The 21284-nt window shown below is 41.7% G+C and overlaps 1 long non-coding RNA gene across 1 annotated transcript in view; it reads left to right on the top strand.

Annotated features, from left to right (window-relative positions):
* The first annotated feature begins 769 nt into the window (after window positions 1-769).
* The window catches only part of LOC141994917 (uncharacterized), a 266061-nt gene continuing 245546 nt past the window's right edge, over window positions 770-21284 (top strand). Inside the window, exon 1 of the long non-coding RNA XR_012641219.1 lies at window positions 770-813. This is a non-coding gene — a long non-coding RNA (uncharacterized LOC141994917). The remainder of the gene's footprint in view (window positions 814-21284) is intronic.

The following is a 21284-nucleotide window of genomic DNA, read 5'->3' as shown; positions in this document are numbered from 1 at the left end:
CCCGGGTGGCAGCAAGTTGAAGAGTTAAAATGGCTGAGGCAGTTCACAGCCCTTGAAGCTATTGTTTCAGGCTGTCTGCAGACTCAGCCAGCCATCTTGGGTCATGTTTTCAAGTTTTTCTTTACATGGGTGTGGGATAGAAATGTATTTTTAATGAAAGCTGAGAGTCTGTTTTTATCATGTGACCCCAGTATATAGGACCCTGAACCAACAGTACTTGTGCCTTAATCCAGCCCTGGCCTCTTAGTCTCTGATCTGGGGAGGAAGCAACTGCTCAGACTGTCCTTCAAGAGTAAGAGAAGGCTCCCCTCTCCCCCCGAACTGCCTTTAGGGGTGAGTGAGTGGGAAGGAAGCTTCTTAGAGTTGCCACAAAACTTAACATGATGAAGGGCAAGGGGAAGCTACAACTTTGCCTCCAATCTCCTGAAATATAAGTGAAATTTTCTAGACCTTCCCCAAATCTCCCTCAGTTGTGCAGGCATCTTCTCCAGACTTGCCCAAGTCTCTCTCTGGGAGTATGGAAAAAGAATTGTGACTTAGCACAGGGTCATCACTGAGGCTCCTTTGGGCGGATGGACAATCGAATCACATTATCCTACAGCTGCTTCATTTATATGAAAGCATAGGAGATGCCCCAAATCTTCCATATTTGAAGTGGGAAGTAATCCCCCAAATTTGCCACAAGTTTTGCTCTTTCTCCTTCCTTCAGGCAGCATTCATTTACCAGACCTGCTGGAGCAGTTGTCTGCTGTGATCTGGCAAATCCTCTCAAGAATTGTGTATTCCAAACTGTTCCATATTACCAGCTCTGTGGTAAGTGGGATTTTTTTTTTAATTAAAAAAAACAAAACTGCTTGTGTAACACTGACAGACCCCAGTCGTCAGCGGGCAGGATCGAACCTGGGATGTCTGAAGCTAAATGCATGAGCCTCTACTGCATAAGCTAAAAGCCATATAGCCCTTAGCTAAAGCTGTAGAAGAGACTCATTAATCTCTAAGTGGTCTCAGATGGAATGGGAAAGAACACCACACCCAGAAGGTGGGTGGGTTACACTTGATTTTCTCAGATTAGTTCCCTACCATACTCCACTTTTGTAATTTACATATTAATACAGACGTACTTACTCTTTATTACACCAATATTGGTATTTTTTGTTACCAGGCCTATGCTGCAGTACATGATCATTTAAATTAAGAAATTTTTAAAATTATTTAAAAAAATCAGTCTTATGTTAATTTACATTGCCAAATCATTTACCACAAGAGGCAGGGAACTGCAAAATAATTAATCTAAAACACAGATATTTCCCTTCAACTGTGCAAGATTGGTAGGTCCATAGTACAGATCTTCAGACAACGATTATGTCTGTGACATATGGATGAGTGAATGAATTTTAAATTAAAGATCATCTGCTGTTGTTGAAGGAAAGGGTAGCTGCATACCTTTCTTGGTTAAGAAAAGAATAGAATGGCTGGTACTGTAAGGGAGCAAATATCTGGAGAGTTCTACAAGAGTTCAGAGAAATGTCAGTTTCAAATGAGTGAGATTTTAAATGTCTCATTGAAATACATTACAAATGTCTTCATTAGCAGCTGTCCTTGGATATATGCAGCATACGCGGGTTGTCCTTGGATATATGCAGCATACGCAGCTGCGTAGGGTACCCAAAAATTTGGGGCACCATTCCCCTCACTGCCCACAGCTGGAATCCTCTCTTCACCAGCCCCTCCCCTGCGCTGGGCTGGCAGGCTTCTCCTCGACCCCAACCCTGCCTCCCTCGCTCACTTGCTCCTCAGCAGGCCAGCTGAGGGCTCCAGTCTCCGGCTCTGCTGCCCCAGTCCCGGGGAGCCCAGAGTGGTGTGGACGGTCAATGGCGGTGTGGCAGCCTGGCCCACCACTGCCCGGAGTGGAGTCCCTTCCTGGACCCTGCCTGCCTGCGCTGCTTGGTCTCCAACGGGGGCTGAGCTGGGGCCAGGACAGGAGGAGCCAAACTTCCACCTGAGTCAGCGGGGGGAGCCGGGCTGAGCGGCGCAGGGGACTTAAAGTGACAGTGCGCTCACTGTCTCTCACACTTCCCTAACACACACAGTCTCTCACACCCACATACACTCTGCCTCTCACGAGTCACAGTCCCCCAACACACTGTCACACACACACACACAGGCTCTCTCTCTGTCTCTCTCACACACTCTGTCACACACACACTTGTATTATTGTTATTGTTATTTCTGCTTGGTACTTCCTGTCAAAATGCTCGTGGAGAACCAGGAGGGCTGTGGGCTCTGACAAGATGCAGCCCCCCTGTGACAGCGGGATGCCCGCCTTGAGCCACTGCCACAGCATCTGCTGTGTACAAAGCTCGGTGTATATCAGCAATGGGGGAGTTCTGGGGGTCCGCGGGCGGGGGTAGTGGCTGTGCCCCCTCGACACCCCTTCCTGCTTCTCCACGTGGGCACCAATGATACTGCCACGAATGACCTTGAGCGGATCACTGCAGACTACGTGGCTCTGGGAAAAAGGATAAAGGAGTTGGAGGCGCAAGTGGTGTTTTCGTCCATCCTCCCCGTAGAAGGAAAAGGCCTGGGTAGAGACCGTCGAATCGTGGAAGTCAACGAATGGCTACGCAGGTGGTGTCGGAGAGAAGGCTTTGGGTTCTTTGATCATGGGATGGTGTTCCAAGAAGGAGGAGTGCTGGCAGAGATGGGCTCCACCTAACGAAGAGAGGGAAGAGCATCTTCGCAAGCAGGCTGGCTAACCTAGTGAGGAGGGCTTTAAACTAGGTTCACCGAGGGAAGGAGACCAAAGCCCTGAGGTAAGTGGGGACGTGGGATACCGGGAGGAAGCACAAGCAGGAGAACGCGAAAGGGGAGGGCTCCTGCCTCATACTAAAAAAGCAGGACAAACAGCAAGTTATCTCAAGTGCCTATACACAAATGCAAGAAGCCTGGGAAACAAGCAGGGAGAACTGGAAGTCCTGGCACAGTCAAGGAATTATGATGTGATTGGAATAACAGAGACTTGGTGGGATAACTCACATGACTGGAGTACTGTCATGGATGGATATAAACTGTTTAGGAAGGACAGGCAGGGCAGAAAAGATGGGGGAGTTGCATTGTATGTAAGAGAGCAGTATGACTGCTCAGAGCTCCGGTATGAAACTGCAGAAAAACCTGAGAGTCTCTGGATTAAGTTTAGAAGTGTGAGCAACAAGGGTGATGTCCTGGTGGGAGTCTGCTATAGACCACCGGATCAGGGGGATGAGGTGGACGAGGCTTTCTTCCGGCAACTAATGGAAGTTACTAGATTGCAGGCCCTGGTTCTCATGGGAGACTTCAATCACCCTGATATCTGCTGGTAGAGCAATACAGCGGTGCACAGACAATCCAGGAACTTTTTGGAAAGTGGAGGGGACAATTTCCTGGTGCAAGTGCTGGAGGAACCAACTGGGGCAGAGCTCTTCTTGACCTGCTGCTCACAAACCGGGAAGAATTAGCAGGGGAAGCAAAAGTGGATGGGAACCTGGGAGGGAGTGACCATGACATGGTCGAGTCCAGGATCCTGACACAGGGAAGAAAGGAGAGCAGCAGAATACAGACCCTGGACTTCAGAAAAGCAGATTTTCACAACCTCAGGGAACTGATGGGCAGGATCCCCTGGGAGAATAACATGAGGGGGAAAGGAGTCCAGGAGAGCTGGCTTTATTTTAAAGAATCCTTATTGAGGTTACAGGGACAAACCATCCCGATGTGTAGAAAGAATAGTAAATGTGGCAGGCAACCAGTTTGGCTTAACAGTGAAATCCTTGTTGATCTTAAACACAAAAAAGAAGCTTACAAGAAGTGGAAGATTGGACAAATGACCAGGGAAGAGTATAAAAATATTGCTCGGGCATGCAGGAGTGAAATCAGGAAGGCAAAATCACACCTGGAGGTGCAGCTAGCAAGAGATGTTAAGAGTAACAAGAAGGGTTTCTTCAGGTATGTTAGCAACAAGAAGAAAGTCAAGGAAAGTGTGGGCCCCTTGCTGAATGAGGGAGGCAACCTAGTGACAGAGGATGTGGAGAAAGCTAATGTACTCGTGCTTTTTTTGCCTCTGTCTTCATGAACAAGGTTAGCTCCCAGACTACTGCACTGGGCAGCACAGCATGGGGAGGAGGTGACCAGCCCTCTGTGGAGAAAGAAGTGGTTCGGGACTATTTAGAAAAGCTAGATGAGCACAAGTCCATGGGGCCAGATGCGCTGCATCCGAGAGTGCTAAAGAAGTTGGCGGATGTGATTGCAGAGCCATTGGCCATTATCTTTGAAAACTCATGGCGATCGGGGGAGGTCCTGGACGACTGGAAAAAAGCTAATGTAGTGCCCATCTTTAAAAGAGGGAAGAAGGAGGATCCTGGGAACTACAGGCCAGTCAGCCTCACCCCAGTCCCTGGAAAAATCATGGAGCAGGTCCTCAAGGAATCAATTCTGAAGCACTTAGAGGAGAGAAAAGTGATCAGGAACAGTCAGCATGGATTCACCAAGGGCAAGTCATGCCTGACTAATCTAATTGCCTTCTATGACGAGATAAAGGATGAGGGGAAAGCAGTGGACGTGTTGTTCCTTGACTTTAGCAAAGCTTTTGACACGGTCTCCCACAGTATTCTTGCCAGCAAATTAAAGAAGTATGGGCTGGATGAATGGACGATAAGGTGGAGAGAAAGCTGGCTAGATTGTCGTGCTCAGTGGGTAGTGATCAGTGGCTCCATGTCTAATTGGCAGCCGGTAACAAGTGGAGTGCCCCAAGGGTCAGTCCTCGGGCCGGTTTTGTTCAATATCTTCATAAATGATCTGGAGGATGGTGTGGATTGCACCCTCAGCAAGTTTGCAGATGACACTAAACTAGGAGGAGAGGTAGATACGCTGGAGGGTAGGGATAGGATACAGAGGGCCCTAGACAAATTAGAGGATTGGGCCAAAAAAAATCTGATGAATTTCAGCAAGGACAAGTGCAGAGTCCTGCACTTAGGATGGAAGAATCGCATACACCGCTACAGACTAGGGACCGAATGGCTAGGCATCAGTTCTGCAGAAAAGGACCTAGGGGTTACAGTGGACGAGAAGCTGGATATGAGTCAACAGTGTACACTTGTTGCAAGAAGGCCAATGGCATTTTGGGATGTATAAGTAGGGGCATTGCCAGTAGATCGAGGGATGTGATCATTCCCCTCTATTCGACATTGGTGAGGCCTCATCTGGAGTACTGTATCCAGTTTTGCGCCCCACGCTACAAGAAGGATGTGGAAAAATTTGGAAAGAGTCCAGCGGAGGGCAACAAAAATGATTAGGGGACTGGAACACATGACTTATGAGGAGAGGCTGAACTGGGATTGTTTAGTCTGTGGAAGAGAAGAATGAGGGGGGATTTGATAGCTGCTTTCAACTACCTGAAAGGGGGTTCCAAAGAGGATGGATCTAGACTGTTCTCAGTGGTAGCAGATGACAGAACAAGGAGTAATGGTCTCAAGTTGCAGTGGGGGAGGTTTAGATTGGATATTAGGAAAAACTTTTTCACTAGGAGGGTGGTGAAACACTGGAATGTGTTACCTAGGGAGGTGGTGGAATCTCCTTCCTTAGAAGTTTTTAAGGTCAGGCTTGACAAAGTCCTGGCTGGGATGATTTAGTTGGGGATTGGTCCTGCTTCAAGCAGGAGGCTGGACTAGATGACCTTCTGAGGTCCCTTCCAACCCTGATATTCTATGATTCTATAACACACTGGGGTCAGTGGCACCGGCTGGGGACCGCCTTCAGTGGAGCATGTTTAATAATACTGCATAAGGCCCCATAAATCCTAACGACAGCCCTGCGTGAGATTCTTAAAATTTACCATAAATTAAGCCAGTATGAGTGATAGTGGTAGGTCTGCTTATTTGCTCAGGGCAAAGCTTCACAGAACAGGGCATTCTTTCTTATGAAGAGTGGAAGCTACACAGTGAATGACTACATTTTTGTTGCACGTGATACCGATTTCATGGATTACCTTTGAGCGTCATTAACTTTCCTGAGTGTATTCAAAGTTTTATTAATGCACATGGTAAGACACCAGAAAGTTTGTGTGTATGTGTTGCACCTCAGCTTCTAAACTGATTTAGATTTAAAGTTGCAAAACCTAAAACTGCAAATCACAGAGCTGTTTCTGTCCGTGTGCCTGATGCTGGACCTTGCAGATGCAGGACTCTTGTACAGTGTAATCCTTGTGTCAGGTATGTAAACTGTGTTTATGGACGCAGAGCTAATTTTTCTGAGATATTCTAAGGCTAGATAATCGGTGTCCAACTTGCTCTACTCCAGGAGCATAAGAGGATTTGGAATGTGTCTCTGAGGCAGAGGAATCTCATGACAAAGACAAAGAAAAAGGAAACCCTAGGAAAATCCACATTTGGGAAAAAGTTTAGGCTGAGGTTTATATTTTATGATTCAGAGACTAAGAAAGGGGGAGTCAGTTTATGGATGTCCTTATTTCAGAGCATTTTGGGAGCACCACCTACTTATATTACCAAATCTACATTTTGAATGTGAGCCTGGGCCCTCTAAGAAGAGCAAGTGAAACTTTAAAATAATTTATTCTCAGTCACTGCATAATAAGGAGTTTTGAATTATTGTCTCTTTATTCTTGCTATATTGTCTCTTTACTACAGGCTGGATAACAATGGATAATTAAAAACAATTTATTTTTTATTTAAATCATATTTTTTAAACTTAAATCAAATACAGGTTTATATTTTAAAAATACACCTATTTAAAATTAAATTTGAAATTGTTTAACCTATGTTAAGTCCTAAACTTTGTATAATCTATTAAAATAATTTTTTAAATACAAAAGTAGTATTAATAGTATTAAGTATTTAATTAATACTTAATTAAAATTAAGTATTAAGTATGTTTCCTGCTAGAGTTTTTTAAAAAAATCAAACCAATATGCTGGTGACATCACTGGCTAAATACCTGGAACCAGAGTTTGTTAAAGTGTTAAATGAGCTTTTGAGAGCCCGTGCTTTCTCTGCAGGTACAGAGAAATATTTTCTTAAGTTCCGTTTATTCAACTCGTTCAGTTCAATGACTAAGTTAAGAAACCAACTGGGAGTTGGAAAAGCAGGAAAACCTGTCCTCTTCCAATCTATGAATTAAAATTAGGCTTGAGAGGGTGATTTCTACTTGTTGAAATCTTGAAGGATATGGTGACCAGAAACAAATGGTTCAATTCACTAACTAAGGCTAATACTTCCTTTGTTTAATAATTCAATTAGTTTTAAATACAAAACATGTTTTGATAAACTCTTTTTGTTATGTCTCAAGTACATTGAAGGTAGTTTTATTTTAAAAAAAAGTTGAATTTGAATTTCCATCCAAACAGAGCTTGACACAAATCACAGGTAAAAAAAAATCATCTTCTGGTAAATAAGAAATGAATCATTCACCATTTTCTACCACAATAAAAAATCAAAAATTAAGAATCTGAATAAATGTAAATTGAGCCACATAATTGCTTAAATAAATGTGCATAGATATAGTGTATCCAGCTGGTCAGCAAAAAGTAGTACTAAATTTAGTGTAAAGGGTATATATGTTTGCAAATCAACTAATAGTTACCAACAAATGAGAATGTATCCTTTCCTTAGGAAAATAACTAAAAAGTACAAAAGCAAAACAATATTAAAATTGATGATTTAAACCATGATTTAAATCAACCCATGCTGCTTTACTAGTCTCAAAGTTCAGTGTTGTTGAAATACAACTAGTGCTGCAGTGTAGGGCACATATTTCAGCCCTGCCTGGGGGAAATCTCCCTCTGATTGGTTGCTTTCCCCTCTTGGGGTGTAAGCAGCAAATCATGGCTGCAGGAAGGAGACAGCTCTCCAGCAGTGGGGAGGAGGGATCAGAAAGCTTGACAGCTCTTCTTCCCCTTTCCCTTCTGGCCCAATCCTCTGCTCCTCCCCAATCGCTGAAACACCTGGCTTAGAATCATAGAATATCAGGGTTGGGTGGGACCTCAGGAGGTCATCTAGTCCAACCCCCTGCTCAAAGCAGGACCAATCCCCAATTTTTGCCCCAGATCCCTAAATGGCCCCCTCAAGGATTGAACTCACAACCCTGGGTTTAGCAGGCCAATGCTCAAACCACTGAGCTATCCTTCCCCCCAAAATACTTTTATTAATAAGGCCAAACATCCTCTTACGGAGAAATCCTATAGATTTTAGTAACGATGATATCAAGAGGGTGCTAGGGAAATTACTCTGCAAGTCTACAGAATTGGATTCTGAATGTTAATCTCTGTACAAGCTTGTGAAGGGGGAGTGGAGATCTTGCTGCAGCCTTGCCCACTAGGGCTGGGAACATGACTGAATTGTGTTGTTGTTCTGTCTACACTGCAATGTCATACTATTTTAACTGTCAGGAGGTACTCTAATCAGATTTCCCATCCCAATATTTTTGCCAGGACTCCAGATGAATTTAGAAAACCTCTATATAACCATAACTTATTTGTAGACCCTGATTTGGCTTTTCCTGTCAAAGATATGACTGTACAGAATATTTGACAGTCAATAGATCTCATTTTTCTGCTCCAGACAGGATGTTCCATGTAACAGAAAAGCCTATGGACACACATCAGGGCTTTCCTAAGTGTAGCTGGACAAAGAGAGGGCTTTGGTCACAAAACGCCTTTTCTAGGCTCATGTGGAGCAAGAAAAACATATTTGATGACCTATGGGGAAGGGAATACATATTCAATGTCCTGGTAGGGCACTGATTCTGGTCTGGTTCTACCTAGGGAAAGACTGTGGTAGGGTGACTACATGTGTATGTAGATCCCTAAAATCCATCTGTACTCTATTATAATTTCTATATTCGTACTTGCTAATATCCTCTAACCAAGAAACAAAATATACTATTTTAGGATTTTATGCTGCCCATCACTAATATTTGAGTGCCTTCCACATAAAATCAATAGTGATACCTAAATTCTTTGTGGACTCCATGGACCTTCTGGCACTTTTCCCTTTTCAGTGTAAAAACTGTGCTTGGGTAGGGCTTTGGTTTTGATATTGGTATTTAGATGATTATTTTATTGTTTATTATTTGACCTAACTGATGATTTAATGCAATATTTTATTATTTTTTATTAGATTATTAATTTTGTCTAGTCTGATTTATTTCAGAGTAATTTTTTTTAATTTTGATTGGTTGGGGTGATTTATTGGGTAGAAGATGGTGTTAATGTTGTGTGTGTCAGTCTTGAGGGGGAAAGGCAAAACTTTCAGAAGCGTCTTCCCTTTTTTAAAGATATGCTGAGAAGTTAAGAAAACCACCATTATAGGAGGATAATTGCATGCATCTGTGCAAAACCCAGAGTGTTTGATAGGTGCCACATAATATATACAGCAAATAATAAAAAAGTAAACTTCAAGCCATTCTTCCAATATGTTTTTATCTCTTTTTATGGTGAGGAGGCCAAATAAAATGGGGGGAAGGCTTGTTGGTAATTCTACCTTGCCAATTAATTTTATCCAGAAAAGCCAAAAGAGAATGCACTAAGTCATACCCTTTTAGTGTTTGCTGACTCCAAGTTAACTTCAAGGAATTTTTATATCACATTTCTATCTTGAGTTGGATCATGTTAGAAATGTTTGCTTCGAGGTACATTTTCAGAGCATCTGCTGAATCCTTCGGTTTGGATAATGTAAAATGAGAAAAGTCTTCAGATCAGAAGATTACTTTGAAACCACTTTGTTTCAGAGCCATTACTTAAATATACACAAATTGCTTACCAATTTCTCATGAAATCATTCCCAAACTGTGCCCATCATCATTACAAACACTAGATTATAGATTTTTTTTATAGCTGCCCAATTCATTCGGGTACCACCCACAACCATACAGGACAACAGTACAGGTTTTAAATACTGCCTTAACATGTGTGTACAAGTACATGAAAAAGACATCGTTCCAAATGTGAAGAAGTGAGTTTATTCTGCCACTGAAAGTATTTATGCTAAGTGTGTAGGAACTTTATATTTAGTCTACTCAGCAGATCACTAATGATATATTTTTCAGTATAACATAATATGGTGGAGAAATGTGGGAATATTGCCCACTATAATTTAGGACTTATATTCAGCCATTTCCCAACATTTTTATGGCTGGCTTAGAACAACGCTTCCTCAGCTCTTGTCCCCTAATGCTCCTACTCTACTTGCGCTACATTGATGACATCTTCATCATCTGGCCCATGGAAAAGAAGCCCTTGAGGAATTCCACCATGATTTCAACAATTTCCATCCCACCATCAACCTCAGCCTGGACCAGTCCACACAAGAGATCCACTTCCTGGACACTACGGTGCTAATAAGCGATGGTCACATAAACACCACCCTATACTGGAAACCTACTGACCGCTATGCCTACCTACATGCCTCCAGCTTTCATCCAGACCACACCACATGATCCATTGTCTACAGCCAAGCTCTATGATACAACCGCATTTGCTCCAACCCGTCAGACAGAGACAAACACCTACAAGATCTCTATCAAGCATTCTTACAACTACAATACCCACCTGCTGAAGTGGAGAAACAGACTGACAGAGCCAGAAGAGTACCCAGAAGTCACCTACTACAGGACAGGCCCAACAAAGAAAATAACAGAACGCCACTAGCCATCACCTTCAGCCCCCAACTAAAACCTCTCCAGCGCATCAACAAGGATCTACAACCTACTCTGAAGGACGACCCATCACTCTCACAGATCTTGGGAGACAGGCCAGTCCTTGCTTACAGACAGCCCCCCAACCTGAAGCAAATACTCGCCAGCAACCACACACCACACAACAGAACCACTAACCCAGGAACCTATCCTTGCAACAAAGCCCGTTGCCAACTGTGTCCACATATCTATTCAGGGGACGCCATCATAGGGCCTAATCACATCAGCCACACTATCAGAGGCTCGTTCACCTGCACATCTACCAATGTGATATATGCCATCATGTGCCAGCAATGCCCCTCTGCCATATACATTGGTCAAACTGGACAGTCGCTACATAAAAGAAGAAATGGACACAAATCAGACGTCAAGAATTATAACATTCAAAAACCAGTCGGAGAACACTTCAATCTCTTTGGTCACTCGATTACAGACCTAAAAGTTGCAATTCTTCAACAAAAAAACTTCAGAAACAGACTCCAATGAGAGACTGCTGAATTGGAATTAATTTGCAAACTGGATACAATTAACTTAGGCTTGAATAGAGACTGGGAGTGGATGTGTCATTACACAAAGTAAAACTATTTCCCCATGTTTATTCCCCCTCCCCCCACCCCCCACTGTTCCTCAGATGTTCTTGTCAACTGCTGGAAATGGCCCACCTTGATTATCACTACAAAAGGTTTTCTTCCCCCCGCTCTCCTGCTGGTAATAGCTCACCTTAAATGATCACTCTCCTTACAGTGTGTATGGTAACACCCATTGTTTCATGTTCTCTATGTATAGAAATCTCCCCACTGTATTTTCCACTGAATGCATCTGGTGAAGTGAGCTGTAGCTCACGAAAGCTTATGCTCAGATACATTTGTTAGTCTTCAAGGTGCCACAAGTACTCCTTTTCTTTTTACTAGAGTATGGTTTGTTAGTACATTATAGTTGTATGATCATACATGCATTTAGCCACTAGAGGGCTGTCATTTGCTAGATTTGTTAGAGTAATATCTAGGGCTAAAATATTTTGTGGTGTTCTGTTTTTGTGTAATTATTTTAAATGAAATGAATTATATTAAAAACTTTATATTTTACTTGTTTTTAAACTATTACTATACTGCATAATTGTAAGAAAAAGAAGTAGTAAGAAACAGAACAGATGAAGTGGCAAGAGCATTATATTAGCTGTGATGTGTAAATAAGGATTCAAAGACAAGGAGAATATTGGCCAAGGGAATACAGAGTTATATAATTCTGTATTTTTCAGCAAATTCTATATATATCAAACACCGAAGCCTCTAAAGTAAAGCTCATTTTGTATGCAACCAGTAAACATTTTCATTAATAGCTACATTAGGTTCATTCCATATAAACCTTATTTGCAAAAACTAATTGTTGTTTTGTTGCATTCCAACTACAGAGTGGCAAAAGTATTTTGTCAGGTAGAGAAATACAAGACAAGTACCAAGAAAAATACCATACTGCTGTATTAATTCATATTTGCACATATACTATAGATGTAAACAATAATAGCTGAACAGAATTTCAGTGCTTCTAGTGTTTATGTAGTTTTAGCTACATAACAGAGGTGCCTAAGCTTGTGAATCTTCCCATGGGGAGCAACATCCCTGAAGTTAAATGTGATACTGTAAAGCCTTACTCCTGTGAGTATCCGGTTTTATATTTCTTATTAGCATTAAATTAATAGATTTCTAGAAATTAGATGATATCTGACTAGCTACCATGTTTCTAGTACAAATAAAGTTATTTAGGAGCTTTAAAATGAAAAAGTTAGTCGTATTTCCACTTTAGTTTCAAAATTTCCCAGACATTATAAAAACTCCCCTAATTCATACTCCCCAATCCCCAGTCTAATGTACTTAGATACCACTAATTAGCACATTTATCTCTATGACATTCCCATTTTGCATTTTTCCCTAGGGTCTTCAACATAGAAGTGATGTTTGCAATCACATCTCCAAAGGCCTGATTCAGAGCCCAGTTAAGTTAAAGGGAGTCTTTCCATTGACTTCAGTGAGCTTTGGATCAGGAGTCAAATATTAAAATCCCATTTTTCCCTTGACAGCAAGGACCTATTTTGTATTAGGCAGCTAATTTGTCCTTGTAGAAAAGACTGTGTAATGCCTGTAACTCCGTTTATTTTTCTATATGAGCCCAAACTGGTACCTTTTAGAAAATTTAGTATATGTTGTTTGATGTTTGTGCCAATGCACCCATTTAGATTATTTACATTTTTAATAGGGCTGTCAAGCGATTAAAAATTAGTCGTGATTAATCACGAGATTAAAAATTAGTCGTGATTAATCACGAGATTAATCACACTGTTAAATAATAGTTTAAATATTTTTGGATGTTTTCTACATTTTCAAATATATTGATTTCAATTACAACACAGGATACACAGGGGACAGTGTTCACTTTATATTTATTTTTGATTACAAGTATTTGCACTGTAAAAATACAAAAGAAATAGTATTTTTCAATTCACTTAAGACAAGTACTGTAGTGCAGTCTCTTTATCATGAAAGTTGAACTTACAAATGTAGAATTATGTACAAAAAACCTGCATTAAAAATAAAACAATGTAAAATTTTAGAGACTGCAAGTCCACTCAGTCCTACTTCTTGTTCAGCCAATCGCTCAAACCAGTTTGTTTACATTTTCAGGAGACAATGCTGCCTGCTTCTTGTTTACAATGTCACCTGAAAGTGAGAACAGATGTTCTCATGGCACTGTTGTAGCCGGCGTCGCAAGATATTTACGTGCCAGATGCGCTAAAGATTCATATGTCCTTTCATGCTTCAACCACCATTCCAGGGGACATGCGTCTATGCTGATGACAGATTCTGCTTGATAACAGTCCAAAGCAGTGCAGACCGATGCATGTTCATTTTCATTATCTGAGTCAGATGCCACCAGGAGAAGATTGATTTTCTTTTTTGGTGGTTCGGGTTCTGTAGTGTCTGCATCGGAGTGTTGCTGTTTTAAGGCTTCTGAAAGTTTGCTTCACACCTCGTCCCTCTCAGATTTTGGAAGGCACTTGGGTTGAGTTGGGTTGAGTGCTGTAGCGATCTTTAGAAATCTCACATTGGTACTTTCTTTGCATTTTGTCAAATCTGCAGTGAAAGTGTTCTTACAATGAACAACATCATCCAAGATTGCTATAACATGAAATACATGGCAGAATGCGGGTAAAACAGAGCAGGGAACATACATTTCTCCCCCCAAGGAATTCAGCCACAAATTTAATTAACGCATTTTTTTTAACGAGCATCATTAGCATTGAAGTATGTCCTTTGGAATGGTGGCCGAAGCATGAAGGGCATATTTGGCACATAAATACCTTGCAATGCTGGCTACAAAAGTGCCATGTAAATGCCTGTTCTCACTTTCTGGTGACTTTGTAAATAAGAAGAGGGCAGCATTATCTCTTGTAAATGTAAACAAACTTGTTTGTCTTAGTGATTGGCTGAACAAGAAGTAGGACTGAGTGGACTTGTAGGCTCTGAAGTTTTACATTCTTTTGTTTTTGAGTGCAGTTATGTAACAAAAAAAATCTACATTTGTAAGTTGTACTTTCATGGCAAAGAGATTGCACTACTTGTATGAGGTGAATTGAAAAATACTATTTCTTTTATCATTTTTACAGTGCAAATATTTGTAATAAAAATAATAAACACTTTAATTTCAGTTACAACACAGAATACAATATATATGAAAATGTAGAAAAACATCCAAAATGTTTAATAAATTTCAATTGGTATTCTATTGTTTAACAGTGCAATTAAAACTGCGATTAATCATGATTAATTTTTTAATCGCGATTAATTTTTTTGAGTTAATCATGAGAGTTAACTGTGATTAATCGACAGTCCTAATTTTTAATGTGCATTATTTGCTAATTGAGAAATAAGGAGCATGTTAACTAATTCTGACTTTATGCTGTATCCATAAATAAGAAAAATCAAAGCAAGGCTAAGTCAGGAATTACATTTAAAAGGTAGTTTTTTCTTTTCATGTACTGGTCTTATTTTCTTATCCATCCTAGTACATACCTTTTCCTCATGTTTTTTAAAAGACTGCACTCTTTAAATCAGAGGTGGTCAAACTACGGCCCGCGGGCCACATCCAGCCTGCGGGACTGTCCTGCCCGGCTGCTGAGCTCTCGGCTGTGGAGGGTAGCCTCCGGCTCCTCCCCTACTGTCCCCACTCCCCCACAGCCTCACCGCGCCGCCAGTGCTCTGGCCCACTGCTCCTGCCCGCTAGCGTGGCTGCGAGCTCCTGCTGTTCTGAGCGGCATGGTAAGGGGGCGGGGCGGGTTGCATAAGGGGCAGGGGGCCATCAGGGAACAGGGATCCGGGGGTGGAAGTTCTGGGGGGCAGTCAGGAGATGGGGAACGGGGGGGTTGGAAAAGCGTGGGAGTCCCGAGGGGCCTGTCAGGATGGGGGTGTGGATGGGGTCAGGGGATAGGGAGCGGGGGGGTTTTTATAGGCGTGGGAGTCCCAGGGGACCTGTCAGGGCGTGGGGGGGGTCCCAGAAGGGGGTGGTCAGGGGACAAGGAGCGGGGGGTGGGGGTTGGATAGGTCGGAGGTTCTAAGGGGGGCAGTCAGGGGGCAGGAAGTGGGGGGCAGGCTGTTTGTGGAGGCACAGCCTTCCCTATCCGGCCCTCCATACAGTTTCGCAACCCCAGTGTGGCCCTCGGGCCAAAAAGTTTGCCCACCCCTGGTTTAAATAATGAAATTATGTTTGTTTAATTTGAGTTTCATGCCTGTGAAAGGTGCTAGATTGATAGCCATGTGTGCTGAACTACTCGTTTTAACTACATAATAAGTATGAGGTGCAGAGACTGCTCAGAATGTCCTGACAATGTGCCTCACATCTTACATTTACACTTCCATTAGGTTTTTGGCTTCTGTGCTGAGATGGCCAATGTTGTTGCCTATGAGTAAAAAAAATGTGGCAATTGTTTTCTTATGGGAAAATTTGACCACTAGGCTAAGAACACAGAACTCCATTGACATAGTGTCTTAATGGTGGCCTTTCTAGGCCCTGATGCCCTAAGAAGCCCCATGAAGGTCTGTCTGCATGGTGTTTTGTAAGACACTAGACTGGCTTCAAACTGATGTCATAAGTGAGACAGGCAGTGTTGTCCATAACCAATGTACCAAGGCACGAATCCACTTACTCAAACAGTGATACCTTAAAAAATGAATAAATAGCAGTATTTACTTCATGACTTTAACATTCTATGCAAATGAGATCACCTGCATAGTAATGTGATATGAGTCAGTTGAAGATAGGCTTATTATCTGGATCAGTAATTACTGGGGGAATCAAAGAAAAATGTTAATCTTTAACACTAATCTTCTCTTGAAGATATGTGCTTTTGACGACTAATTGTTTTTATATTTTTGACTTTTGACAAGTTATTAATCATTACGAGAGGAGAGAAAAGATGTAAGCAAGAAGCTGAGAATAAAAGTCAATTACCTACACGTCTGTGTAATGACAACAGTTTTTTCCTGAAAACTGATAACAGTTCTTATATATTATGCAATTAACCTTTTGTTACTGATTTGCAAAGAGCTGAGGAAGGCCTCCAATAAGAAAAATAATACTTTAGTCAGACAAGTGTTGCAGAGCTTATTTCGTATTCTTTTTAAATGAGTAGACATTTCTTTTGTATTTCCTTCCACCACCCTATCTGGGGAAAATTCACTATCAGAGCTCAGTACTTCCAGCAGCGAGAATGGGGTGAGTGGCAATTTGTGAAGTTAGTGACAGTGTCATCTGTATTCTCCTGTCCTGCAGGCTGGATAATGCTGATTATGCCTCTGTAACATACTCAGCCTCAATTGGCCTCAGATGCAAAAGTCACTTTTGAAACTGAATTCCCAGATCGTAGAGCTATGATCTGCTTTATCCATTGTCACCTTACTATGATTAAACATGCTTATTATGATAGTGCCTAAGGACCCTTCAAGAATGGGGGCCCCATTGTGCTACGCCCTAAACAAACAGAGTGGCAACAGTATCTGCCCCAAAGAGCTTACAGTCTACATAGAGAAGACAGAGATATGATGGGGAAAGAGGTGTAATACACAAACTGAGTAACAATGTGATGGCAGTAAACTTCATGTTAGTTCCATGGTGGTGGTTTTGTGTGTGTGTTGGTTTGCTGGGTAGGTTTAGTTAAGAGGGGACAAGGTAAATGGAAAGAAACTGAAGGGAGAGGGGACATGGAAGGGAAGGTAAGGAGGACAAGGCAGGGTGGGAGGGGTAGATGGAGTGAAGCTGACATGAACAGACTGAAAGAGAGGATTGAAGCAAACAGTCGATCAGCAAAGGGCACAGAAATGCAGTCAGAACTATAGAAAGTCCCCTGAATGTCCAAATATCCCCGTTTTTGCTGCTTCTGCAGCTGTTCTTAGTGATTGGAGTCTCTGGGTGTGTTTTTTTTCTGCAGTTTTTTCTTAAGGCCATGTGGCAGGGGGAGGTACTACGTGGGTTTTAGTGCCATTTGGGTGTGTGTGAAGGGTCACCTCTGCACAGTTCTGATGCTGGGAGCCTGGCTGTGCCCTGTTTTACCCCCTCTCTCCCAGGGCAGCAAATAAAACAATAATTTCTTCTAAGCTTATAGAAAATTTTTAATTTTAAGAATAACTGAAAAGTACTGACACGAAGAAATTGAACATTGCACCAACACTGGTTGGACCAGTAGTGTTGCAGTAGGTGACAACCTTAGAATGTTAACCCTAAGGTCTTTAATTCAAAAGGTCGCTTTTCTTGCCTTTGCTCTCGCAAACTGAAGCACAGTGTCAGAGAGATCCAAAGACTGGCTAATGGCATTTTCAAGCAATAAAATAGCAAATGATGTCAGTCTCTCATTGGCCATTGTTGATCAAAGATATGTTGTAATGTGCCTGAACTTCAAAAAGCTGCACTCACCACTCACATCTATGACCAGCAGTGTGAGCAGAATCCTCAAAACTATCCACACGTTTGGACAAGTGTCTTTCAGCTGTGTATCATGAATGAACTGGAGAACTTGGAGTGAAGAGTGCTTCCTGTGTGGCAACATATGATGGTTGTTGTCCAATTTGACATAGAGGTCTTTATTATTGATGTCTGAACATTCCCCATGTGTAAGCGTCTGGTGAAGGTCCGTATAATTATTCAAGAGTGTTTTCCTGTCCGACGGCAGCTTACTAAGATCATAGAACCCCCCTTGTCATAAATATAAAGGGAAGGGTAAACCCCTTTAAAATCCCTCCTGGCCAGAGGAAAAATCCTCTTACTTCTGAAGGGTTAAGAAGCTAAAGGTAACCTCGCTGGCACCTGACCAAAATGACCAATGAGGAGACAAGATACTTTCAAAAGCTGGGAGGAGGGAGAAAAACAAAGGGTCTGTGTCTGTCTGTATGCTGCTTTTGCCGGGGACAGAACAGGAATGGAGTCTTAGAACTTTTAGTAAGTAATCTAGCTGGGTATGTGTTAGATTATGATTTCTTTAAATGGCTGAGAAAAGAGCTGTGCTGAATAGAATGACTGTTCCTGTCTCTGTGTCTTTTTTGTATCTTAAGGTTTTGCCTAGAGGGATTCTCTATGTTTTGAATCTAATTACCCTGTAAGGTATCTACCATCCTGATTTTACAGAGGTGATTCCTTTACTTCTATTAAAAGTCTTCTTGTAAGAAAACTGAATGCTTTTTCATTGTTCTCAGATCCAAGGGTTTGGGTCTGTGGTCACCTATGCAAATTGGTGAGGATTTTTACCAAACCTTTCCCAGGAAGTGGGGTGCAAGGTTTGGGAGGATTTTGGGGGGAAAGACATGTCCAAACTAAGTTTCCCAGTAAACCCAGATAAAGTTTGGTGGTGGCAGTGGAAATCCAAGGGTAAAATAATTTTGTACCTTGGGGAAGTTTTAACCTAAGCTGGTAAAAGTAAGCTTAGGAGGTTTTCATGCAGGTCCCCACATCTGTACCCTAGAGTTCAGAGTGGGGAAGGAACCTTGACACCCCCCTTCCCAGTTTGCTTCATTTGTCCAAACCTTTCTTCAATGGACACTTGAGCAATGTCAATGAGTGAGCAAAAAAACTCCCTTTTGCATTTTTCTTCTGAGTTTCCCATCACCTCATCTCTGCACTTGTAACCAAACAGTCTCTTCTTCCAATGAATATGAGTTTCCTTGAAGACAGGCTCAACTCCTAAGTTTTTCATCATTTCTTTGGCAGCAGTGATGGCATCTTCAAATCCGTTGTCTCTGTAAGCCACAATGAAATCAAGGCAGCTTCTCATCAAAGTAGTAATGGTTATGATGTCCATCAACTGAGTTGTAAGCAAGGCATTACAAATGTTTACATGGAACAGGATATCATGCCAAACCACAATTGAGACCAGAAATTTGAAGTTAGTGATCTGGTTAGTTACGCTTTGCACCTCCTGTCGGATTCTAGCCTCGACTTTACTCGACTGCTCCATTTCCATCAGGGCGGTGTAAACCTCCGTCACTTGGTACTTCACTGGCCTTATGCTGTCAGTGCGGCTCTCCCAGCAAGTCACTTAGTGGCTACATGATCAGATTTGTAACATTATCCAAGAGGATCTTCTACCTGATAGTTGATGCTGAAAATAGGACATATATCCTTTACAGTACTTCCAAGAGAGATACTGAATCTAAAGAAGATGATGTTGCATCTGACACAACCAGGTTGAGGGAATGGCCGCCACAAAGCACGAAGAAAGCTGTTGGATTCAGCACAAGGATCCTTACCTGGATGCCACTGTTTCTTCCCTTCATGTTTGCGCCGTTGTCATAGCCTCGGCCATGGCAGTCTTAAAGCTTTATTTTATTCTCATTCAAAATATTTATAAACATTTATATCCTTTACTTGGGTACAGCCATCATTATCAACAAATAGTACTGTAAATGACATGTTTTTACTATGACTAATGTTGGGAGTGCAGTCTATTATTACGGCATAATACTCCTCTTTGACAAATCGTGTCAATATGTTATCAAACACCTTCCTTGCCATAAGGTCAGTCAATTTATTTTGAATTGTTTTGCTGCAGTAATAGTCCATAGCTTCTTTATGAACTACTTGACGTAGCTGCTCACACACGATATCATCGTATTTCCCAAGGAGCTCTACCAAACCAATGAAATTACTGTTGTGTTCAGTGAACAACTTATTCAATGAGCTCTGGAGAGACAAATTATTCTTTTCAAGGAAGAGGGTAATTGAGATCAGATGCTCAATTCCTCCAGTGCTGGGTTTTTACATTAATAAATGAGCTGGTTTTCTGTATGTATGCATTTGTTCAGCTTGAGCCTGGACTTGAGCTTCATCCATTTGGAATAGGCTGTAAAATGGCTGGGTGACTTTTCATGTTGCTTCAGAGCATCAGCTAAGTTATGTCAGTAATTGTACACAGAAAGTGCAAGCAACGATTTGGCATTCTTGTCAAATATTTTGTAACAAAAACAGAACATTTCATTAGTTGATTTGAGTAAAATAGCCAACGCCAATTCAGTTTCTCCCATTTTCGAGCACTCTTTTGCAGTGTGACTACAAGACATGTTGCTTCTGATCATTTACTGGAAATGTCATATCCTTGATTTTGCCTGGCCTGTTCAAAATCAATCAATATCAGCAGAGTTTAGGATCACCAGCCATAAACCAGGATCTGATTTATCGATTTGTGGTATGCAGTTTTTCTCATTGAGTTTCTGTCATCATGCAAGGCTGATTCTTCTTTATCGTTTCTCTCCTTTTCATGTAGATAAGGGTTTGATAGGTATCTCTGGCATCTTATTACATATGTCGTTTATTAATTACTACTTACATTCTTCAGGTCCTAAAACACAAGTACACTTTCGCAATTACACAGTAAAACAAGGTTGACAGTATCACAGCTGCGCTCTCACTTCACTTCAGTTCATTCTTATATCTCACTAACTGACTGGTGACGTCCTGCCCCTTATCTACCCACGAAGGCATGACTGATAACATTCTCGGATGTTTGAGGAAAATGTTGTTCTCAGAAAGTCTGGAAGGTTCCACGAGATGCTACAAAGTCCAGCATGTTCTAGGAGGTTAGTGAAAAATGAATCCACATACAGAATACCTGAAACATGTTCTTTCAAACATTCTATTTTCCATTTTGTCACTAACAACAAAAACAGCACTTTGAACCCAGGGTCCCAAAGCCCAGCATCCCAGGCAGTCACCTGGGTCATCTGCCCCTAAATCTGGCCCTGAATGTGCCTGACAACTGATACAACCACATTCTCAGGAAGAGCCAGAATAATCTGATAGGGTTTTGCAAACTGAGTATTTTAAGACTTAAAAATATAAGACACATTCAAAGAATAAAAATGTGCTTTGTAAAATGCAGGCGAATCAGCCAAATATGACACAGATGTTTCTTCTATGAATGCACTGTAAGCAAGTCTTTGGTACCATTATTTAGATATCCAATCCTGCATTCCCTTACACAAGTAGTCTTCAGTCAGGCAAGTAATCCCATT

The sequence above is a fragment of the Natator depressus genome, chromosome 10 (assembly GCF_965152275.1).
Source record: "Natator depressus isolate rNatDep1 chromosome 10, rNatDep2.hap1, whole genome shotgun sequence".
In the NCBI taxonomy this organism is placed as follows: domain Eukaryota; kingdom Metazoa; phylum Chordata; order Testudines; family Cheloniidae; genus Natator; species Natator depressus.
The sequence above is the reverse complement of the archived record's forward strand: the minus strand, read 5'-3'. Positions and strand labels throughout refer to the sequence as shown.